General features: G+C 42.2%; 1 pseudogene; it reads left to right on the forward strand.

Annotated features, from left to right (window-relative positions):
* The first annotated feature begins 1,443 nt into the window (after nt 1-1,443).
* Nucleotides 1,444-4,086, forward strand: LOC120288797 (annotated as a pseudogene).
* The last annotated feature ends 21,602 nt before the right edge of the window (nt 4,087-25,688 follow it).

The following is a 25,688-nucleotide window of genomic DNA, read 5'->3' on the forward strand; positions in this document are numbered from 1 at the left end:
TGGCGAGATTAGCCATGCCATGGTTAGAGGGAGGGTTGTGTGACTCTTGCCACCATGGTAGTGAGGCATCATGGCCTTGCTAGCCACTAGTTAATTAAAAAAAAAACAAGGAAAAGCGAAAAATAAGAAAAAAGAAAAAGAAAAATTAATAAAAATTTGAAAAATATTAAACATTATTAAAAATTATTCATGGCCATTGGTTATACCACGTAGGATGACCAATATTCACATTAGTAAAATGAGAAATTGAAAAAAAATATTAAAATATTATAAAAAAAAATTATTCATTTTAGCATTGGTTATTGTCACGTAGAATGACTAACATCTATATCAGCGAATTCCAATTAAAAATTAACTGGATGAATTCAATTGATAAAATAAAGAAAAGATTTATGACTCAATTTGCATAATTAAAAATTTAAAAATTGAATTGGCAAAAAGTATAATAGGTTTATAATTTTTTGATAACTTCCTCCTTTTGTTGTGTGTCATGTTGATGAAGATCAAGAAGTTTGGAAAAGAAGATACAGCGTTAAGGAATTTAGTCAAACATACAAGGTCCCTGGTGGGCCCTTTGTTCAAATGCATGCATTCGATTCTTTGTGGGGGCATTTGTTTTTAAACAGGGTTAAGATCATGTTTCTACTTGATCGATTGATTTCTCGCCCTTTGATTGTGGGACAATATCGACATAGCGTTCACAAAAATTAATATATTAAATGATGTAGCATACCGATTGAATGGTGAGTTTTGAATGATTCACTCATCTAAACACCCAATCGTGTGGAGTAAATCATAATATATCTAGCATTACTGTTATGTATATGTTTTTAGTGTGCATAATTTAGCTCTGGCATCCATAATTCTTGATATTTAAGTTGGCATTGTCTTAATCAGTTCTTATTGTGAAAGCCATCATCTCATTTAAGCTTCTGGAGGGTTTTGACCATGCCCAACCACCAAAAAGAATATCTTCCATGGTGCAATCGATTTTGTTCTTCGTGGAGGTCCAACTTGTTCCTCTTCTCAACAATCGCCATTAATCATGCATCAGAGTCTTACAGAAGAAAGTCAACCGCCTCAGTCTGACCCACCAGACTCTTTTACTAAATTATCCATCTTTCCCTTCAATTTCTAATTACAAGCTTGAGTTGACGATTCTTTAAATCGTAAACGTGAGTTTGCTGAAAAGAAGTTTTCGTTTTTTTTTTTTTAACTTCCTTCAAAGTTCTCCCTTCCTTCTCGTTTCTGTCGACAGACAAGAGTCCAAGAATGTGGAATGAACTCAGGAACATCAGCAGAGCAAAGTGATGCGACTTCGGCTTTCGCGCATTGGTTTGCTTTGTTTTCTTCGAACATTTTTCTTGAAATTGATGGAGCTACGCAGATTTGAATTTGTGCTTGTGTAATTTCTTGGCGGTAGTGCCATTGCAAAACTGCGAAATGAGAGGTTCTCCTGTGATGAAGATTGTCGTTTCCCAGCCTCCTGCTCTTGCTGCTGGTCCGTTATTCCGCTTCATACCCATTGTGCACTGATTTGAGTATGTGTTTGTCTGCTTCTTGTGTCTCTAATTACAGGCTTCGTTCACTGTTCTATTGTTAATAGAGGGCATGGACAGTGATAAGATCTGAAAAGGGATGAAATATAGTTATCTTTTTAGCCAGCAATCAACCTGTTTGTTGTTTCTTCTGTTTGCTCTATTCAATTTTTTTGAACTTTCGGTTTGCGGATCAGCGACTCACTGTTTGGGATTGTCATGCTTTGTTGTGCTGGAAACAGGAGCACCCTTTGATGCTGATAGCCGGTCTCGGCTTTTTGTCGATACAATGGCAGTGTTTGTTGTGATTCTGCTCAAGATCTACAGTTGCAGAAGCTATTCAAAGCAATGAACGTCTCAGACCCTGGCTGTGCTTCTCTTCTAAAGTCGATTCTTTGTGCAGTAAAGGCTTCGTTCCTTTTGCTCTCCGGTGTTGCTAAACACATTTTGGCGTGATTGATTGCCTTTTCATTGAGAGTAGATAAATATGTGCAGGTGAAGGGAAGTAGAATCTAATGAATATCCAATTTACACTCCTGGGTTCCACTTCTCTGAAATGATTCCTCTTTTGGAGTACGTTTGTTTATGTCTCTAGAGCTTCCATGAAGTTATAGCTACAAACGGATGTTTGCCTTACATTTACATATAGCATAGCTGTCAGAGGGGGAAAATTTTAACATCCTTAGCCATTTTACACGTTGTGGGTCTGCTTGCTTTTTGCAGAGTTGTGATCCATTTTCGGCTGAACTGTTTGAGTCAGACAAGCACTCCCGTGTGGTTCCTGTTCTCTGCAATTCTTCAAAATCTGTGAATTCAACGCGGTCCCAACTCTACACGCTTTGATTTCTGCTCAAATCTCTGGGACAAGTGCCACAACACATCCATATTAAGTTCTCCTTTTGCTTTTGAAAGTAGAGCCAAAACAACACCCAGTTCTAGGAAGAAGATATCTGACTCATGGAGTTCAGCAGAGTTTTGCAACGAATTTGGTGGGGCTTCTGATGACACGTCAGTATGCTTCTCCTGGTGGACCAGTTAAGTTAGGTAGTGCAGAGAATTCAAGCACCCCGGCTGGCGTTTGCCTTGAGAAACCCGGGAACGGTTCCTACCTTAATATGGTAGCTCATCCTGATGGTTCAAATCGGGTGTTCTTATCCAATCAACCTGGTAAAATATGGCTCGCCACGATCCCTGAGCAGGGTTCGGGAGAGATAATAGGAATTAACGAGTCAAGCCCTTCTTTGATCTGACCGATGAAGTGCATTTTGAGAGCGAGCTTGGGATGATGGGACTGGCATTCCACCCGAATTACAGAACAACGGCCGGTTCTTTGTTTCCTTCAATTCGTGATAAGGCCAAGTGGCTGATTGTTCCGGTAGGTGTTCGTGCAACTCGGACGTGGGATGCGATCCTTCGAAGATAGGGACCGGACAATGGGGCAAACCCTTGCCAATATCACAGTGATATATCAGAGTTCACCACCAATCAGTCTTCACTGGTAAACAAAACTGTGCGTCGCTTTAACTGTTCCGCTCCGTCATTACTGTGACGGATATGGATAAATCCCATGTTGCAATCTGTGTTTTTACAGGGCGGCAACGTTAATCAAATAGGAGGAGAATATTCACGATGGGCCTCCCGTTCACTGCCCATCACGGCGGTCAAATTCTTTTCGGACCAAAGATGGGTACTTGTACTTCATGATGGGTGATGGAGGAGTATTGGCGATCCCTACAACTTCGCAGAACAAAAAATCCTTGCTTGGAAAGATTTCTGAGGCTCGATGTTGATAACTTACCAGGTAAACCACTAGCGCCTGAGCTTGCACTATATCTGAATTTTGATGTGTGTTCTGTAATATGTTCCAGCTCACCCGAGCCTTCCTGGTCTTTCTTTTCTTTAGTTTTTCGCGTATGCCTTACATTCGTGGTATGTCATATAGATTCGGCGACGACTAGTGAATCTAAACTATGGGAAATTATTCAGTTCCTAAAGACAATCCGTTTGCTGTGGATAAGGAATTGAGCCGAGATTTGGGCCCTGGGATTCAGGAACTTGGCGATGCAGCTTCGACTTGGAAAGGCCTTCCTACTTTCTCTGCGCAGACGTTACTAGGTTCGCTCGCACTTCACAGAATATGTTTCCTCTCAGTCATTTGGTGATTATGCAATTAACTGCATCAGAGATTAAAACAGTAATGTAAGTGTCCATTGTTCGAGTCCATGAGATGCATGTGCATGCGCACCTCGATTCAATGCAACTTTCACATGTGCCGATTGATCAGCATCCCAGTTTCTTTCTTTCTTCTTCTTTCTTTTTTCTTCTTCTTCTTCTTCTTTCTTCTTCTTCTTTTTGTTGTGATTTCGGAAAGGATGACCGGTCGATGTCCTGACAGGATCTATACGAAGAGGTGGACATAGTCACTAAAAGGCGGAAACTATGGATGGAAGGCATCTATGAGGCCCCTTCCTGCTATCGTCCCCCACAAAGCCCTGGCGGCAGTACATCTGCTAGCTCCATCAAGCCTATTTTTCCGATATGGATATAATCACTCCCAGCCCCAGAATCCGCAGGTTCTGCATCTCGATCACTGGAGGCTACTTTATTGGTCTATGGCCGATCTTGTTTGGAAGGTAAGTCCATATTGCTTCATTCCATTGTTATGCTTAACGGATCTCGTATGTCCATTGATTCTCTGGCAATTCCTTAAAGATCATGTCTTTTTACTCACTTCTAGAAAGCTTATTTTTTGAGCCACAATTCAGTTCATTCGAAATTACTGAGGACGACAAGCCGAGACTTGGTGAACTTTGATTTCAGATACCTGTACGCTGATCTGTATGGCAGTGGCGGCATCTCTGGAGTGGGCACGGAGAATCCTGAGAACAGCGGCAACTTACTAGCGCTCAAGTCCCTTGCAGCTGTGCAAAGGATTAAATCTATACCGTGATGCCGAAATGAGCCGTCACCCGCTCTAGGTGCGATATTCTCTTTCGGCCAGGACAACAGTAAGGACACTCGTGTTGACGAGCAGTGGACTGTACAGGATCGTGAGTCCTAGCCGATGCGAATTACGCTTGCTCCAAAGAAACAGCGACCTCCTCTCGTAGCTCCAGCGTCCGCTCCTCCTCCTCCTCCTCCGTCCACTTCAACAGCAACGCCACGAAAGGCACCGGGGGCAGAGTTATTACCTTTTGGTATGGTCCAACCGTATTCAAAATTTTTGTTCGTGATTTGTAACCACTTTGCATTCCTGCTATTTTCTGAGAAAAGCAGGTTGTCGGGAATTTCTTTCAAGCCTCCACCCAAGTGTAAGTTCATGGTGGAAAGCTAGTCACGGTCAGGGAGAAGTTCACCGCATCTCACAGACGGCCATTCCTTATGTTGAACCTAGTGACAAGGCGAAGCTAGCTATCGATACGTTCGAGCTGCGTGTACATACCACGAAGCTGGGTTTACCTCGTCCACAGGATATCAAGTGCTCAATCATGGTAGGAAAAATCATGGTAGGACACGGTTCCTTCCCGAGGACAAGGGCTTGGTAGGAGAGGCGCGAACGTTCGTCGGCCTATTTAAGCTCGGAGAAGATTTATCTTTTACTCTTTGAGGATATTCCCAGATAGAAAAGCAAGAAAAAAGTCATTTATATGTGTTCTTTCAAACTTTCGAGTCCAGCCAAGGTGATGCATGAGGAAGAGGAAGTGGATACTCCAAAATGGTTCAAGACCAGTGTGAAATTACCCATAACCCAGGAAGACACAACAGGCCCCTCCTTATAAGAGGCCATATGACATGACCTACCATGCTCGAGGATATTTTCATAGGTGCCATTGAGGAAGAGCAATTAGAAGAGACATGCGATAACTTCTCGTTCATCCGGCTTCGACACCAAGTGAAATTACGCAAGGCTGTACCATTTGACAGAAAACTTCGCTCAAACTACATGACATTCGTTCTCGTCACAATGAGGAAGGTAAATGAAGAGGACCCTACGCGACTTTGGCGGGGGCACGGCTACCCATTCCTAAGCTTTGATATATTCGCCTCTTCCTAAATCAATGGCCATTATTTTCCCATCCTAGACCAAGGGATAATCGTAAGGAGTGAACCATCCTACCCCAATTACTTCATTGATTATGATCCATCCAAGCAATGCGACTACCATTCGGAAATTAGGACACTCGCTAGATGATTGCACCATCTGAGAGACAAGGTCCACAGATCTTTTGGATGTTGGGGTATTCACCTTCCACGCTCTCCATGGCTAAGTGTTTTGGCAATGATCACCTCCTCGTGGTACCCTCACAGAGTACCATGTTCCTGAGCATGCTACAGGAGCGCATAAAGGAAGCAAATCATAGACACTTTGGGCCAACCAAGTGGTAAATTTGACACTATGTCAATTATTCAATTCCCCAAAGTTTCTATGATCATCACACAACATCGATCTGATGGATGGGAGAGCGTGGATGATACGAAATCCACAAAGCCGAGAGCACAAGGAGACGTGGCGGCATTGTCTATGAAGACTTCAGTGGGTGCTATCAACGAGGACCGTCGGGAAATGGGTGTAGCCGCTCGAGTAGAATCCTTTTTCTCCCTCTATACTCCCATACGTGGGAGCTATTTATATTTCTTAAAGTCTAGCTTGCTTTGTTTTCAACAATTGTTCCACTCAAGGAACTATTTTTTTGAAACACCACTGTAAATCAAATCTACTAATAAATAAAGTTGAAAACATTTTGAGGCATGAGGGAGACACACCAAACCGGCCCGTTGATGATAGCCAACCGTCAAATGAAGAAGAAATGCGAGGCCGGGTCTCCTTGTTTCCTTGTCTTTAATCTTTAAAAACAATTTATCACCAAAAGAATACATACTACTAACCTTATTTATTCCCTTAGCCTATCTACTCTATGACAGAATAATATAAACGGCGAGCGAGGTATGAGACGGTCCAAACCAGCACCGTAAGTAGCCATGATAGCAATTTTGATGACTAGGATGATGATTTTGATGATTAGATGAAATTCAATGGAATTGGAAGCGCCACGGCAAAGGCCCCACACTCTGAAGACACCATCATTGTCAATTTAGGCAGCTGAGAAGATCCAAGGGAGATAAAGATTGGCGCGAACTTTGCAGAAGAAGAAGCTGCAAGCTTAATTGCCCTCTAAAGAGATATCAAGATGTATTCGCATGGTCTACGATATGCAGGCCTTGATCCAATGATCGTGGAGCATAGCTTGCCAACAACCTTGATGTGGCCCTTAGAAGCGGCTAAGAAAGAGCTAAGCTGAATTGTCAAAAAAGATTGAAGAAAAGTAATGAAGCTCACGGCAATAGGCTTCCTCGAATCTCGCAATATCCTAGTTGGGTGGCAAACATTGTACCAGTGAAGAAGAAAGATGGTCGAATCCGGATTGTGTCGACTACCGTGATTTGAACAAAGCAAGCCCAAGGATGATTTCACTACCTCACAGAAGCGTTCTTGGCATGGATAAATGAACTGATTCAAACTTTTCTCTTTCATGGATGGGTTCTCGGGATACAACAAATAAAAATGAGGAGAAGACAAGGAAAAACGGCATTCATTACTCCATGGGGAACTTTTCACTATAGGTCATGCCTTTGGCACAGAAAACGCTAGAGCAACTTATCAATGTGCCATGGTCACCTTTCCATGACATGATGCAAAAGAAATTGAAGTATATGTCGATGACATGATCGCCAAAACCAGACATGGAGAAGACCATGTGAAGACTCTGAAAAATTATTCGATCGACTTCGCTGTTCAAGTTGTGCTTGAACCCAGCAAATGTGTGTTCGGGGCAACTCGGCAATTACTTGGATTCATTGTGAGCTGTAAAGGATAGAAGTGGACATGTCAAAAACAAGCGATATGAGATGCTCCTCCTCATTCTTGAAAGAAGTCCGGGCCTCAGGAAGATTAAATTACATTGCGCGATTCATTTCGGCTACAAACTGCAAAACCTTTCTTTAAACTTCTCAAGAAAGATGCACAAATCGAATGGGATGATATTTGCTTTTGGCGTTTGAAAATTTAGCGGTACTTGATGAAAACCCAGGTTTTAGTACCCCAGACTCAAGGACACCCTTTGACCTCTACCTTACCATCAACGGTGAATCCTAGGTGCAATGTTGGCACGAAACCCCATGATGGGAAGGATCGAGCCATTTACTATTTGAGTGAAAATTCACCACATCGAACAAAACTACTCCAAATCAGAAAAGACACTTGCATTGGTATGGGTGTTGCACAGACTCGGCTGATATACCTTGCATTACGAGACATTCCTTATGCTGAAGTGACAATCAAGTATTTGCTTGGTTGCCGGCCTTAATTAGGAAAATTGGCCAAATGGCAAATCCTAATCTCGAATTCGACATCCAGTGATGTCGCAAAAATCAGTTAAAGGTCGGGTGATTCTTGATATGTTGCGGATTGCCCTAAAGAAGTAGGCGATGATCATTCCCCAAATGACCGAATCTCAGCGTAGAAGAGGACACGTGGACTATGTTTTTTGATGGAGCTGTAAATTTGTCGGGGTTCGAGCCTTCAGGCGGTCTTGATATCCCCAAATGGGCAACATTATCCCGTGGCTGCAAAGCGATGTTTCCATGCACCAACAATATAGCTGAATATGAAGCATGTATCCTCGGCCTACAAGCGGCTGGAATGGAAGTGTCAAAACTAAAAGTGTTCGGTGACTCCCTGTAATTTTCCTCCAGTGTGGGCGAGTGGGAGACAAGAGATGCCAAACTAGTGCCTTATCACGACTACTTGGAATTGGTAGAATTCGGGACATCTCATTTGAATACCTACCTAGAATCCGTAACAGTTGTGATGCACTAACACTATCATCCATGTTACAAGTAGCGAAGGGGTTAGAAGTAGAGCCTTTGATAAGTCTTGACAAGACAAACCTTTGCATGACTATAACTAAAGAACCCGATGGGAAACCTGGTATTACGACATCATGAAATACATCCAAAGTAGGAATTCTAAAGAAAGCACTCCCTACGATCGAAAATACCTTATGAAAATGGCTTGAGGTTCTTCGTCGGCGGTGAAAATTTGTACAAAAGATCATATAACTAGTATTGCTAAGGTGTGTGGATGCAAATGAAGCCACACAAATAATGCAAGAAATACATGGGGAGTATGTGGCCCTCACATGAATGGACGTATGTTGGCCAAGAAAATAATGAGATTGGGTTATGTGGTTCCCTTTGAGAGTGATTGTGCTCGGCATATGCGATTGTCATCGTTGTCGAATTCACGGGGACAAGATAAATGTCCCTCCACTGGATTAATCATTATCGATCTGGCATTTCAATGTGGGGTATTGATGTAATTGGCCCAATCAATCCGAAGGCATCAAATGGGCACCGATTCATTTTGGTCGCAATCGACTACTTCTCAAAATGGATCGAGGCTGCATCCCTATGCAAGCGTATTTTGCACGAAACGTTATGAAATTCATCGGACGTGACATAATCGCCCGTTATGGCGTACGGAAGCTATCATCACCGACAATGGGTCGAACTTGAACAACAAGTTGATTGATCAATTGTTTTCGAGTTCAAATCAACATCTGAACTCGTCCCCTTATCGTCCACAAATGAATGGAGCCGTGGAAGCCGCCAACAAGAACATCAAGAAAATCTATCTGACAGTGAAAACTACCGCGGCGCATGAGAGGTTACCTTCGCACTAACAGCATATCGAACTTCGATTCGAACCTCCACTAGGGCAACGCCTTTTTCCAGTCTACGGCATGGAGGCGGTTTGCTGTGGAAGTAGAAATCCCGTCCTACTTGAATTTTATCCCGAGCGAGGATTGTCAAGGAAGAATGGACGCAACAAAGGCTCGAACAATTGAATGGTCGGCGAAAAACGGAAAGCCTATGTCATGGTCGGTGTTACCAGCGAAGGGTAGCTCGATCATTCAATCAAAAGTACGACAAGCACTTCGAGGTAAATGAGCTAGTCTTGAGAAGGAACGTATTTGCCAATCTTTAAGAGCTCGGAGGCAAGTTCGCCCCAAATTACGGGGTCCTTATGTAATAAAGAAGATACTCCTGGAGGAGCCTTGACAAAGCGAAATGGATGGGCGGGAATTCTCCAAACCAGTTAATTCCGAATCGTAAAAAAGTACTACCCTTGAAAGATGTTTAATGTACGCATTGCCAAGCACCTCTCTATGAGAATGAAAATGCTTATGCACCTTTATATATGAGTAATGTATTTACACCATCATGAAAAATGTGTGTTTTGACTCAATGGAGAAAAATGAATGGTGATGACCAAAGTCTTTAAGGAAGTGTCATAAATCAAGAAGCAAACTCGATGGCATAACTTGAACAAATCAACATTACCCAGCAAACGCATAAGAGTAATCATCAATTTTGTGACTCGGTGTAAAGGATGCATCATTGGGGAACCATGCAGTTAAAAACCTTGTCGATCAACAATCTTAGAATCTGGAAGCCTCACTTCTTGTTCCGACACATGCTCTTGCAAGAAGTAATTGCCATTAGAGAATTGGAGGTTTTGATTGTCCATCTCGGATTCCATAGAAGCTTGAGGTACATGACTTTGCACGATCAAGGCGAAGGAAAAATTCCACGAAGGAATGCGTTGAAGATGAATCAACAACCAGCAATCATGCATACATGGTCACAAGTGAGGAAGGCCAATCGAAAGAAATGTCAAACTATGCCAAGACGAAAAGGCTGTCATCGACATTCAAACATCATCGAAGTCAGCAAATACAAACTTTGGGAAGAGTAATTTGGTATCGTTCCAATACTCCCCCTCTTTGAATTCACTTTTGACATATTCCCCCTATTGGCAGGAAGTACTAGGATTCAAGAGCTAAATTTGATGGTTAGGCAAAACAATATTGGCCAAGCTAGTACATGGAAATGACCCTCATCAAATTCACCTGGCCTCGTCATCCAGGAGCCAATTCAGAGAATAATTGACCTAATGAAGCAAGGGACATAGGACTTCGAGTCCCCCTCTCACTTTAGGTTCACCCAATCAATGCAAACCGGTGAAGGGTAAAGTTGTATCGCTTCAGTTATTCGATTCTTGAAAGAGTTCATGACTAACACATTCCCTCTTGTTTGTTGGAGGATCACTTTTTTGTCAAAAGCAAGGATAACGAATCAATGAGAAGCATGTCTTGTTTGTTTACTAGCAAATCAAAAACAAAGATAACAAATCAATGAGAGGCATGACAAACTCTCCCAAACGAAATGGCGTCTGAGTAATCGCCAAAGCAAATGACGGAAAATCTTGACCTCAATTCACATTTAATTTTGGCCAAACTAATTGATCTCTTATACATCTTCTCTTATAGGGGCAAAAGCGAGCCCCCGTCCCAGATTTGACCAGTGATCATTCATGTGTCATATTCCTAATCAATAGGGACAACCATCGACGTCCATTTGCGAATAACCCTTTTGATGTTCAAAATCTAACATATTTGGAAACACCATTATGTTAGCTTAAAGTTGTCAATAGGGTCTTTTGCGAGTCAAAACCATTCACTTGTTTTGAAGAGTTCAGACTCCATCATATTCAAAATGTTGCATGTCATTTCCGGATGAATTATGCATGATGATTTTGTCTGTCTAAGTCATGATTCCCTTGAGGATTATGAATAGACAGCTTTAAGTGAAGAATACAAGATTAATTGAGCATGCTAGATGAGTGTCGAGAATGATGTGAGCCAAGCCATATCCTATACACAGTCCCCTATCTATACACTTGTGAGATGAGTGCGGAAAATTCTATGTCTGCTGAGTAAAGAGTTCTCTCATGAATAGTATGATAACCAGAACAGTGTGAGGCATTCCATTGCTCACCCCATTGAGCCCCATACATTGGTGAAGCTTCTCTCATACCCCTGTCAAGATCAACCCCTACCCTTTAGAAATGATTAGAAGCAACGGCATCACAAGGTGAGAAGAGAGATAGAAATTTTCTTGCTCCTTGCATCAATCTTTGGGTGTCTTTATTGCATATGAACACACATTAATTTAAGTGCCCTAGAGTCATGAAGAGCAATTCTTTCTTTAGCACTTGTATTCATTGTACAACCCAATTGTGTCAGTAAGACAAATCCTCACATGGAGGCAAAGCGAAGGCTCTTTGCCGTTTGAGCAGCATAATCAAAGCGCCGACAAAAGATGAAGACTGGTAGGTCCAACAAGGCGTTTGCTTGAACTCGTCAAGATCACCTCCAGCAACAAGAATGAAAAACATGAGCATAAAAAAGCGTGCTGGTAAGCAAGGTCAATGCCCATAAATGAAGAAGCTGGAATAAAAATAAAGGCATGAAAGAAGTGTGCACAGTAAAAGCAAGGCCAATGCCCCCGAGTCAAAAATGCAGCCAAGAAAATGTTGTTGTGGTCCATAGAACCTCCATTTGACAGATTAAAAAAAAAAGTGACAAATGCCAAGGCAATCACCGGCTCTACCTTCTTACACATGAATCAAGCCTACGTTGCATCCCATTGTAAAAGTCTCTTCGAGACTAGGGCACTTCAATTAACGTAGGATTTCATATGTCTATAAGCATCGCTCGAAGAAGTACGAGCAAGATTACTCATCTCTTTTGCGGGGTTTTGACTCGTAAACCCGGAGATGATCATGCAACATTTTCGTCCATCGGCCAACCTTGATGGTCCCCTTGATGAGCCAACGACTAGAACTCATCACAGTTTCAACAAGATCGCTCACATTGGTAAAGTCGTACCGTTTCGCATACTCGGACCCTGTGACATGATGACGGTGAGATAGTGTGGTCCTTATAAATCCTGCATCAATGGTCGGGATAGCCTTTTTCATGAGTGAGCGGAAAGTCCTTTGGTGAAAAGTCCCTCATCTGGCATGCTCAAGACATCTACATTCTAAATGAAGGTTGTCTTTCAAAATCTTCCCATGGAAATCAAAAGATGCAGAAGTGACAAAATTATCATGCATGAATCTCATTTGAACTCATGAATTTGCATATACAATCATGTGTGCATACTATGCAAATAGCGAGACATACTCTTAGAGATCGGAGATATTGCGGGTAAGCATATCTCTATCCCCATTGTCTTAAAGTACCTATCACTTTGTCACTTCTCTTCTTGACACTCGACCTATTCGAGTTGTCCTCGGAAATGATACTTGTGCAGTGACCAAGTATCCCTTTATCGTTGAATACTTAATGCTGTCTTATCCCATTGTCTTTGAGTACGGCCACGTCCGGATACTCCCTTTCTGACACTCGACTTATTCGAGTTGTCCCAAGATATTAATACTTGGTGACCAAGTATCTCTTGGAATACCTCTTCTGTCTAGGTACCCCCATATCGTCAAGTACCCACCGTTGTCAGGTACTTCCTTTTCATGACACTTAACTTGCCCAAGTTGTCCCCAAATATAGCAATTTGTTCAAGCATTCCACTACTTTGTGCCGGCGCCTACCAAGTATGCTATACACTTGGACCAGGCGAGTGGTCCCAGGTTGTATCATTAAATACTTGTGTTCATCCAAGTATTCTAGTACTTTGTACACAAAATGGCTATCCGGAGTGTTCCACCCCTTTTAAGTACCTATGGCCATCCAGGTAAGCCTCGTGCTACATTCAAATTCCCAATTACCAGGAGGTGAGAGACCTTCATGAATATCCAAGGTACATCCTCGATATTCCCAATTACCAGGAGGTGAGAGACCTTCATAAATATCCAAGGTACATCCTCGATATTTCCACACGAATATCTCGGTATGTCCTCAATATTCCATGCACCGGGAGTTTGTACTGTGATCGTCAGTACCCTTCGATACTTGCAAGCGTCCAAGTATCCCCAGAATTCATAATTGTGATCATCCAAATACCCCTTCAATGCCTATGGTCAGCCAAATACCCATTTCGAGCATGCGAAGGCCCAAACATCCTTCATGTTAGTACTTGTGAATATCGGTACTCTTTGATATGCTTGTGAATGTCCGGTATCTTCCAGTCAATTATACAAAGGTCGGCGCATCCTCCCGAAAAAGTCGGGTTCCAACTAGTGTCTTGACGAGTCGACTGCCCTGAAGATGCCACTGAGAAAGTCGGCGCATCCTCCCGAGAAAGGTCGGGTTCAACTAGTGTCTTTGACGTCGGACACCTCAACAAAGCCAGATACTGAGAAGGTCGGCGCATCCTCCCGAAAGGTCGGGTTCCAAGCCGGTGTCTTCGACGGAAGTGGAGCGCCCCACAAATCGATGCCCCGAAGGTCGGTGCATCCTCCCGAAAGGTCGGGTTCCAGCAGTGTCTTTGGCAGAAGTCGGACACCCCAACAAAGCAGATGCCTGAGAAAGGTTGGCGCATCCTCCCAGAAAGGTCGGGTTCCAACCGGTGTCTGACGCGGAAGTCGACGCCCACAAATCGATGCCCTGAAAAAGGTGGCGTCCTCCCAGAAAGGTCGGGTTCAAGCGGGTGTCTTCGACGGAAGTCGGACGCCCCACAAATCGATGCCCTAGAAGGTCGAAGGTGCATCCTCCCGAGAAAGGTGGTTTAACAGTGTCTTTGGAAGTGGACACCCCAACAAAGCAGATGCTCACGAGAAAGGTCGGCTCATCTCAGAGAAAGGTGGTGCAGCTGGTGTCCTTGATACAAATCAGGCACCCACAAATGAGATGCCGAGAAAGGTCGGTGCATCTCTCGTCAGAGCGACCGAAGAAAGGTTCGAGTTCTAGACAAATCATGGATTGTTTTAACGGGCGACGAAGAAGATGGTTCGGGTCGAGACAAACCAGCGATTACTCGGCGACGGCCAGAAGAATGGTTCGGGTCCCGAATGAGCAATCTCCCGTCAAGGCGACCGAAAAAGGTTCGGGTCCTAGACAAATCATTGATTGTTTTAACGGGCGACCGAAGAATGGTTCGGCTGGAAAAGCAACCTCTTCATATCCCAGGTAAGATGACGCCTTGATACTTGCCAAAACTCGGGGTTCACACCTATCTCACTCACTCCGGTAGTAACTCTGGGTATCTTCTTATCCGTGTGGTATATGTAAAGTTATATTGCTCTTTTCCGCATAGAATAATAAGTCCCAAATAAAATATAATCTACTACTCGTGCATGAAAAATTTAGGCATCGGTTTGTCTTTGAATGCAACCTCTGAACTCACCTTCAAGAGAGGGGCTTTGACACCTAAATTTCGTTTTAATTAATTAGGTTTTTTTACATTTATTTGTCTTTTTCGGATAGTAAATAATAATAAACAAAACAAAAGCAAAGCAAAGCCCATTATCTTTTTCTCTTCTCTTCTCCCTCCGCGTGGCCCCCGCATTGCCTCATTCACCCCCGGCCCGGCCCTTTCTCTCTTCTTCTTCCTCCTTCCCTTTCCTTCACCGGCCACTCACGCGCACGAGGAGGCCGACGCGCGGGGACGGCCTACGGCCGAGGAGTGTAGGCGACGTCGGCGAGAGGATAAGATCGCGGCGCCATTAATGTCGAGCAAGCTTGTTGGAAAGCTCGATGGGACACCGGTTCAGCCAGGCGGAACCGGTGGGCAAGCCGGAGCCGGCGACAAGCTCCGTCGACCGGAGTTCCTTCGCCTATAAATAGGTGGCCGCAAGCATCGTCGGAGGGTGTGGCGAGCTCGGAGATCCTTCAGAGAGACATGGGAAGGGTTGAAGGGCGGCGCGGGAGAGCTCAGTCGCGAGCTCGGCCCACCTTCCACCAAGAGACCGGGAAGGCGAGGCGGCAAGCGACGAGAGGGCGAATCCGTGGGTGGAGGCTTGGATCGGCTTTAGTGAAGGTTGAGGTCGAGGTAGGGTTTCACGAATCTGCGCCTCGGATCTGGTTTTTTTCCAGCTGTTCTGCCCATTGCTGAGGACATTGCCACCGCCGTTCGCCTGGGTGAGATCCGCGCCATCTGCGCAACTCTTGTCCCCCTCGAGCTGCCTCTCCTCCGAAGCTCAAAGAGCGAGCCGAGCACGAGAGAGAGAGCCCAATCAAATCGACGGAGCCCAAGCCTCGGCGCGCCGTCGTCGTCCCTGCAGTCGCCGCCATCGGTTGCCCTCGCCGTGGCCGCCACCGTGCAGATCAACTCTGTCGTCGCCGTCATCACCTCCATTAGAAAAGAGTAAAAGCCGTCGCCGCCGTCCACTGCCCATCGCACCCCATTCTATCGACGTGCCGTCGTCGTGGTTCCCATCGTCTTCGTCGTCGCCGCCGTAGTCGCCGTCGCCGCCGTGTGCCGTTGCCGCCAAGCACCTCGGTCCCCCCTCGCGCCGCATTCGCAAACCTAGGGTTTGCGATTTTCCCGGTCGCCGAGTCGGATATCAGGTCTCGGAACCGGGTAGGGTTTCGTGAGATTCGGGGCGGCGGGAGTCGGGTCACGGTCGGATCGGGTGGGTAGGGTTCGCGGGAGCCGGGTCGCGGAGTGGGTCAATGGATCAGGTCGTCGGGCCGGGCCGGGTGTCGAATGCGGCGCCATCGTTTTTTAAATAAATAAATAAAAAAAGATGAAAAAATCCGAGTCCGTGTTTAGGTCACCGACCTGCAGGTGGACCCAACGCGGATCCGACCCGGGTCGGTTTTATTTATTATTTTAATATAAAATAATAAATATTTTATTTTCAAAAAAAAAAATCAAAAGTATTTATTTTCAAAAAAATATTAAAAAAATGTTTTAATTTCCAGAAAATCGAAAAATATTAAAAAATGTCGAAAAATGTTTTATTTTCTAAAAATCGAGAAAAATAAAAAATAATTTATTTTCCAAAAATATTTTGAAAAATATTAAAAAATATTTTATTTTCCGAAAAAATAAAATAAAATAAAAAAATATTCCATATTTTCCAAAAATGCCAAAAATCAAAAAAATCCAAAATTTCATGAAAAAGCCAAAAAATTCAGAAAAATCCAAAAAGACTTGTATTTTCCCAAAAATACCAAAAAATCCCAAAAAATCCCTTTTGTGTCAAAAAATTAGAAAAGACCTAGAAAATGTTTTCCCTCCCAAAAATGCATGGAAAATCCCTCGAACATCCAAAAAACCTCAGGGTTTAAACAAGATTAGGTACCGAAAGGGCATTAGTGATTAACTAGTGTAATCAAGTCCCCGATCCTAATTTCTAAGTTCGCAGGGAGTGAGTATTTCTCCCGGTACTTCACTTGGGTTTCTAATCAACCCACCCCAAATCGATTAGTGGCGACTCCGTTTTAAAATTAATTTATAGGTTAAAAATTTAGATTATTAAAGTCGTGAATTGGTGGACTTGGGAGAGTCCGGGCATAATTAATTTCAGCCGAGCCATTAGCCTCCTTAGGCGCCCGTACCCGTGCGGGTGCCGAAAAAGAGGTCGCGACAAGGCTGACCATGAACATTGAAGACGGCATGGTTTAAGGCTGACAATGAACCTTTGGAGACGGCATGGTTTAAGACTGACCATGAACCTTTGATTATGACATGAACCTTTGGAGATGACATGGTTTATGATTGACCATGAATCTTTGGAGATAGCATGGTTTAAAATTGACCATGAACCTTAGAGATGACATGGTTTTAAGGTTGACCATAAACCTTTGTAGATGACATGGCTTAAGGTTAACTATGAACCTTTGGAGATGACATGATTTAAGGCTGATTATGAATCTTGTGGTTTTTAGGGAAGCACCTGCTAACCCCTTGGAAACTGCGCGGCTTCACTGGGGAATCTTGTCAATCTCAATTTAAGCAAATGTCATTAGGAATGGCATCAAGAGATGTATTGGCAATATTGCATTATTAATTGAACAAGCTAATCAAGATAAGTTTGATTGCCTTGAGAAACATGTTGATTAGCATCATGTGGCACATAATCGTTATCTTGCTTGAGGATGTGTCATTAATCAACAAATTTTCTAGGAGTCAAGCTCTTATCGAAATGATTTTTTACTCGTGAAAAGGGCTTATTAATCATGCTAAATTAGAGCTTCTTAGTTAAAAAGGATTTTTCACATGCTCTCAATAAAATGGCTATTGGATCCCATCCATTCACGTGGGAAGTAAGTGATTATTGAGGATATCTCACATAACCTATGTGAAAGGCTTTTAAAAACATTCGCGATGAGCACAATTTGATCGATCAAAAATGTCTTTTGAAAGGACCGCAATATAGGTTTGGTCATGTTACACAAAGGGATTATTGCTTTGAGGCCAATAAAGGAACATTTGTCACTATCTTCATTGGGTTTACAAGTCGACAATTTGAATGATAAGACAAGATAGAGTTGCTTCCACTCATTCAAGCAATAGCTTCTTTGGTGGCATTATCATTTTCACTCGAACCATCCCAATCAGAAGAGACTTTGGAAGAGGGTTGTAATGTTGGCTCGAGAGAGGCTTGAAAGGCTTAAAATTTTCAAGAGGGTTTTTAAGAGTCGGTGATCATCATGACATCGTGACCAAGTCACTCGATCTTTCGAAATCATTTAGCTTTTGAAACACAACACATCTCGACAATCCCTTGACTAATCATTTCTGCATGGGAGCTTTGCTCCTTTTTCTAATTTCCTTTGCTCTTACGATGATTTTTTACAAGGCACTTGGACTTTGATCATTTTCGTTCACATAAGATGCAGTCTTTTGGCTCTTTTTCTTGACGGTATTGACCTTGCTTTTACCGGGCACCTTTGCTTTCATGCCCCTTAATTTTGTTGAACTTTTTGTTGTTTAAACTTTTGGAGCTCTTATAACTTTTGAGATGCTTTGTCAATTGTATGTGGTCAATCCTTATGCCTTGCCCTAATGAAGAGAGACGATCACCGCTCGAGATTCAGAAATGATCAGACCCAAATTGGTCAAAGCAACGCGTATCAGTGTTTGGGTAGAGAATGGAATGTTCTTCTTCACCTTGGGATGAGTCTAGCTCTGATGAGAATTCCACGAAGCTATCACGAGAAGATTGATGCAAGTAAAAGTAATAGAATCTTTCTAATTTTTCACTCTACATCTCAACCATAACTTCCTATGCTGCCCTAGTGTAGGGTTAGCAAGAGATTAGTGCGGTGCTTGGGATTGATGAAGGAAACACATTTATCATTTCAATCTTTGAGCTCAATGCAAGTGAATCCTTCATCCTAAGAGATAGTAAACACTTTTGAACTCTCAAAGTGTTTGAATGATGTGTTTGGAAATGGCTTGCCTTTCTTCATCCTAAGAACTTCATGTTTGGCATGGTTAACGTCTTCATTTCACTCTACTAAGATCATCTGAGTACATCAATCTCCATAGAGAAATTTGATTCAAAATGAATAACCCACAAAACAAGAAAACAATTTTGAGATGAAAAGGATGTTCACAAAGTTTGTAGAAAGTTTTTTTCTCAATTATTCATTTTTGTGCTTGCTTCTAGGAAAGTGCCAAATGTTCTTCTTTTGTAATGGAAATTCCCCATTTTTTTCATTTAATTTTGAGAAGAATGGTGTTTACCTGCGGTATGGTGACTTGGTAACCTTGTAAAGAATGTGAAAGAATATGTTAGTGCAAAAATCATTAGGGATTGAAATGTTGGAAATGATACATTATTACCCTCCACTCACTTTTATCCTTTGGGCTAACATTTGTTGGATTCACATTGCGGATATTTGGTAACTCGACATTACCCTTCACTTGCATTTGCCTTTAAGTGGTTGATGTTTTCCTATCAAAGGAAAAACAGAATCATGTCGAATACGCTATCAAAATGAGCAATTGGAATTGACACAATTTACCTTTCACATGTTTCGTTCTTCATGTATGAACTTTGCACAAGAAGTGGCTAAAATTGATTGAAAAATGGCTATGTGACCTAATTTCATGCATGAAAAGCACTTCTTTATTGTATACAACAATTTACAAAGTTCAATTCCAGCTTTTCAAATGCTCTTTTCGAAGAGACGATTAATTGACAAAGAGCTTGAAAAATTTAAATATGAATCTAATCAAGATCTTGCTTTGAAAAGAGAGGGATTGCTCCTAATTTCTACATTTGAGGATATTGTTCTTTAGGTGCTTTGCCCATTTATTGTCTACGAAGAAAATATTGGACATGTTATTTCCTTGCTCGATTGGGAATTATTTATGAACTATACACATCCTTTACGCCTAAATGGATAGTCAGGTCTTAGCATGATTCCTTGATAGAAGGCCGCTTCTATGATCAAGGTGCAACATTTTCCCCCATTTATCACCCTGCGAGAAGAGGAGATGAAACATGTTATTTCCATACTTAATTAGGTTCAATTGAGGAATGATACATCCTTTCTTGATGAGTTTGACAACGTTGTCCCAACACACTTCATTGGTGGGGGAGTGAGATTTAGTCAAAGGTTGCTCCTCCACTATTTATTTGACAAACCTTTGTTTTGTTAAGTCTGTCTTGTACCCAAAGAAAGGGATATGTCATTTCTTTATGCTAAAGAAATTAAGTTAGGAACAAAATACATCATTTTCCAAAGTAAGATGATCAAAATCCCAAGGTATCTCTTATGGCGGAAGGGATAATATTGACATTCTATTTCATTTGAATGTTTCATTGTTTGGGATGAATGTGACTTAATAATGCTCCATCACATTTGATGGAACGTTAAAAAACTTGGTACTCTTTGATGTCTCATTGACAATGGAAAAGAAAGTCATGTAGAAATGGTGTTAGAAATGGCTAATTGGAATCAATATAGTTTACTCTTCCTTCGAATTCGCCTTTTGGATGCTTGGCAACTCCCCTCATTTGTCTCATCATGCAAAGTGAACGAGATTGATGGGCTATTTTGGCACTTGAGGCAATTGCCTCATTTCCTTGCGATAAAGCATATAACAAAGTAGCATTTTGTGACATAAATCTCCAAAGTTGATTGCAGAAAGTTCTTATAGCCAAATGTTCAAATGCTTTAATTGCACAAATGCAAGAGCCTAGTGCTAACCTTTGTAACATATGATGCGGCTCTTGATAAAGCTCGTAAAAAACAAGCGGTGATGGCGATGCCGATGCCCAATCTCCAAATAAAGAAACTTCCTAGAACGGAATTCAGTTTTGTTCGGCCTCTATTGATTGGCGCTGACGAAGCCTCGACGCATGCTTGCTCATCGAGTTCCATGAGCCTACACGTTTATCTTTTAGAAGGGGGTAAATCTCAAATAAACTCCTCATTCTACGAGAAAGCGACCACGTGAAGAGGGCCTTAAGCAAAGCTTTCTTGAAATTCATTTTCAAAACATTTTGAAGGTAGATGTAAAGGTTTGTTTGAAACACTTATGAGTTTGTTTTTAAAAGGATGATTTTCATGAAATTGAATTCTATCATTAAAAAATGTGAGTTGCATGATTTACAAAAGCATCAATTGGATTCATAGTCAAAACCCAAAATGGAAAACATGATCCTTAATAAGGATAAAAACAATGATAAAATACAAGAAACTCTTGTATAGATAAGAGTAAAAATCAACTCATGTCCTAGCTCTAGAATTTACTTCTCTAGTGGTCAAACATGAGAATGTAAAGGAGTATCATGCATAACCTGCAAAAAAAAAAAAAAAAAAAACCGACAATATCGGTATGTGAATGAAAAATTGCTCTTTCAATGAGGTCTCCACTTATAGCAAAATCGAGATGACGGTTCATGCCCCATAGTCCTTATTATGGGATTTTGGTATTTCACCAATATTAGTCATAAGAGAAGGAGCATCATTAAAAGATCAATCGACGGCTATCAATCGAATGTCCACTCTATTCCAAAAGTTTTATATACAAAAGTGGCATTGATTTTTGAAAGATTGATTTGTGATTTTACTCATAAAAAATGAAGTGACTTCTATTTTGAGAAATTTGTATACAAAATGTGATTTGCATTTCAATCCCAAAATGTGAAAATGAGAGAATTTGATTAAAAATGCAATTTCAACTTTCGTGTCCCAATATATAATCGCAACTTGAATATTTTTTTTAAATGTGATTTTGAGCCCATAACTAGAAATTTAAACAAAACCATGTGCTCAATAGGGTCAAATTAAAATGTTTAGAACTTGCATTCAATGTTCACTTATCAAGAGTGATTGCCAATTTTTCAATTATAAGCCTACATCACCGAGAGCATTTGATTGATTTCCGCGAATTTCAAGATGAAAATTCAATTAAAAACGAATAAAAAGAAAAGATAATGCAATGGGGACGACTTTCTCTCTCTCTCTTTCTTTTTTTACATAAATATACACATGAGATGTGGTTCAATTTCTACTATATATGGCTCAAAATAAAGCCATAAGATCACAGTCGAACCAACAAGATCGCGGCTAGGTCATGTTACCCATGACTCGACTTCAAAGAACCGACCGTGTCGCATGGTTACGACCAGGGTGGGAACCTTTCACATCATGAATGAAATTTTGGGGTTGAGATGGACGACTCGTACTACATGGTTATAGTTAAGCGATATCCACCTCAACACCATCCTAGCGATCCTATGCAACCCAAGTTTGACGGCGGGTAATGTGTGCCATGGTGTAGTGCAATGCAAAGAACGCAGGCATGAGACAATTAATAAGCAAGCAACACTTCATACATATATAAACCATTCATTCTACGCCCTTACAAAACAAGGGTCAGCAATCACTTCCCATTATACCTCTCATTCAACATGAACATTTAGCAACTGACATGTTAGGGTTGTACCTTGGATTCTTGTTGCCATACAAAAATTATTTTTGAACAAGATAGATTTAGGCCTCAGTCCTCTAAGGTTTAAACAAAGTCCTCAGTGGAGTCGCCAAGCTATTGCGACCTACCCCTTAGGGGAGGAGAATAGGTTTAGGGGTATTGTCTAAAAGATGGACCTAAGGCTCATGATTATGCGCGAGCTCTCTCAAGCCCATACCTCGTGTGATGTTGGGATATTTTTAAAAATTTTGCAGAAAAGAGTCGCCACTAGCCTATTGAAGTCGACTAGAAACCAAGTGAGGCATGGGAGTGTACTTTACTTCCTATGCAATTAGATAATCTAGGGTCGAGACTTTATTATACTAATTGATCAATTAGTGCCCTTTGGTACCTAATTTTGTTCATTTTAAAAGATTTTTGTTAGGTAGTTTGGATTGATTTTATACCTATCTACTAACATGTGAGGTGATCATGCGTGTACGCAATCATTAAAGTGACTATTAGCAATCAAACTCCTAATTGCAGTAAAATTAGCAAATGTAACTAAACAATCACAAACATAATTAAATATGTAAATAAACCCGTGACATAATCGAAATACAAGCAAATAAATGCCTAATTACACTAAGATGGCAAGATATGACAATTCCCAACCAAACCTTGCATTTTTAGATTTTCAATTTTTTAATTTTTTAATTAATGTTAAAAAATAATATTTTCTTTCTTTAAAAAAAAAAATGGCCGGTTAGGATTGGTCGACCCGGTTGGGGCGGGCTGATTAGCTCACTGGAATGGCCCGAGGTTGGGTTAGGTTTGACCATTGGTGGGGCCTACACTTAGCGGGGTTGGGCCTCCAGTGGGCAGGCCTCAACCAAAGGGCCCAACCCCCGCAAAAGGGCTCCTCATGAGGCTAGGCCAAAAAAGGCTGAGTGGACTTTCGACCCACGACCCTGTTTGTGGTCGTTCAATCATGGTAAGGGACGGCGTGCATTGCATAGGTGGGCTTTGGAAAGAAGCGGCGACCGTCGGTCAAACGGCTCGTCGGAGGCGGCAAATGGGTCAGTCAAGGGCAATGCTCTCTGGAACCTTGACAGCTCCAACTACCCGGTTGCAGCAAGGAAAGAGGCGGAGGTGGAGGCAAACGGTTCGGGTGGAGTCCACTAGGGCATGATGGATGCATTTCAACTAGGCAGGGCAGCCATGGCAATGCTCCGGCAACTGAAAAAATGACTTGAGGTTCGAGACGACGGCTGGTTTTCGCTTGGGTATTTCGTCAAACGGGTGGAGGGCGCTAAGGATCCAAAGGAGTTTTGGCTCGCCGAGGCTGGCGAGTGCAGGAGCTAACAAGGCATGCTAGAGCACAAGGGGACGGACGGGGGGAGCTCGCTGAAGCGGATGGTGAGCTCCGATCGGCTCATTTTGAAGACGCATACCAAGTACTTGATGAAGTGTCTGGGTTCCAACGGAAATGGTGGCGGTCGGCGGCTCATCGACGGTGGTGGGCGTTTTGGGGGCTCCTCGGCTCCTTCAACAGCCTCCACCAGCTCCCCCTCCCGTTTTCTCTTTAGTTTCCCTTTTCTTCCTCTCCGTGCATTCTGTTCTCCCGTTCTACTTCAGTCCCCCTTCGTTCGCCCTTCGGCCTCTCTTCTCCCGGTTACGCCTGTCTTGTCCCTTCCTTCTCTGCTTTGCTGCTACTGTCTTTTCTCGTCTTCTGCAGGTTTGCGCCTTGGGCTGAGCATGGGGAAGAAGGAAAGAGGAGCAGGCCGGGGCAAGGCTGGATCCGGCCCGACCCGACCCCTAAGTGTTTTTTATTTATTTAAATAGGTGTCAACAAGACTCATCGTGTCTGTTGATCTGGCCGTGGTTGGCTTGAAAAATCCCACCTTAGTGTAGGATATCCAATTGAGAATGTTTAATGTTCCGAAGATTTCTCGACACCAAGGCTCGTGTGACCATCATTTCCACAAAAATTGCATTATCTCTTCCATGAAAATTGTAATGCAAGGATTACCTACGGCCTTTAAATTTAGGTCGACGATTCACATGCGACTGGTTCATTCCACCATCAGTGACTGCCGTAGCGGATTGATCATGATGGTGACTGGGCTCAGCCATGAGCACAGATCTTTGTCGTTCCTCCTGCAATAAAGAGTACGCTTTAGACACATAAGGAAGAGATATCATTAGTCAAATTTGGCTTCTAATGGCAGCATATAAATTATCTCACCCCATGAGAAATTGAATGACATGATCTTGTTGTTGAAGCGTGGTGAGGTTCACAAGCAGCCCTATCAATACACGATGTGCAGGAGTTACATATACGAAGTTCATCACACAAACCCTTTAAGGATGGTGTAATTAGTTGCGATTGATTCACTTTGCTGACATAGGTAGCGATACTTCACTGGATTTCCAAGATGCGCCGACTATCTGTTGACAGAAACAATCGTGAAGATCTGTGGGGTGGTTGATTTCTCCATGGAGGATCACTAGACATGATGAAATGCTGAGATACCATGTCCCAATTGCATAAATGAAGGGCGGAAAATGTTTACCCTGTTCATTTAACCGGTACTATATTTATAGAAGAGAATGCAAAATGTGGAAAAGACAAACAAAACATAAAATACATATGGATCTTGTCATCATGGAAGCAAATTATCTAACTATAGTATAGAAGGATTGAAAGGTATTCACAAATATGGCTCAAGCTACAGTTGACACATTTGACACGAAGGTGTCTAGATTTTGAGAGTATCCAGTACGTGAAGAGAGATTTCATCTCTAGGTTGGCCTTGAGAAGGGAAATCAGTTCAACTACCTCGTGACCAAATTCAGTAAGTAACTTTGGAATTTCAAGTCCCTAATGTTTCTCTTATCCAGTCATCATCTCAAGAGGCTTAGAGCAAGCTAGAGAGGGTACGTCGCAGTGCCCATGGACGAAGGGAATCTTGCATAGGGTAGAAGGGATATTGTTATCCCATGGAGATCAACAATTTTCACTTTTCCTTCTTCTGTTACTATTGATTCGCTCCAATTTGGCCAAGCCTAGCTTTTCTTAACACTTCTAACGGAAATTACTGAACAATTCATTGAGAAATTGTTGAGACAATTGGCATGCTAGCAAGGCCACTTGATACGGTCTCAATAATATATTGTTGAAAATTTGCCTAGAAACTAATATGATTTTACAATTTAAATCAACCTTAAGTCACCACAAAAAAAAAAATGAAACAATAATTGACACTAGATATTTACGTGATTCGACCTAAATATCAGTAATTACTTGTCATGACCTTTCTCAAGGTGGACCACCAAATGGAAAGCAAGTGGATTATCGTCGCAACCTCTCCTTTCCATCTAGAGGAGAAAATAAGCTTAGGGCTATTATCTAATATGAGCCGAAGGCTTTTGATTAAGCTCAAGCTCTCCCAAGCTCATACCTCGTGA

Source organism: Eucalyptus grandis, chromosome 10 (genome assembly GCF_016545825.1).
Source record: "Eucalyptus grandis isolate ANBG69807.140 chromosome 10, ASM1654582v1, whole genome shotgun sequence".
In the NCBI taxonomy this organism is placed as follows: domain Eukaryota; kingdom Viridiplantae; phylum Streptophyta; class Magnoliopsida; order Myrtales; family Myrtaceae; genus Eucalyptus; species Eucalyptus grandis.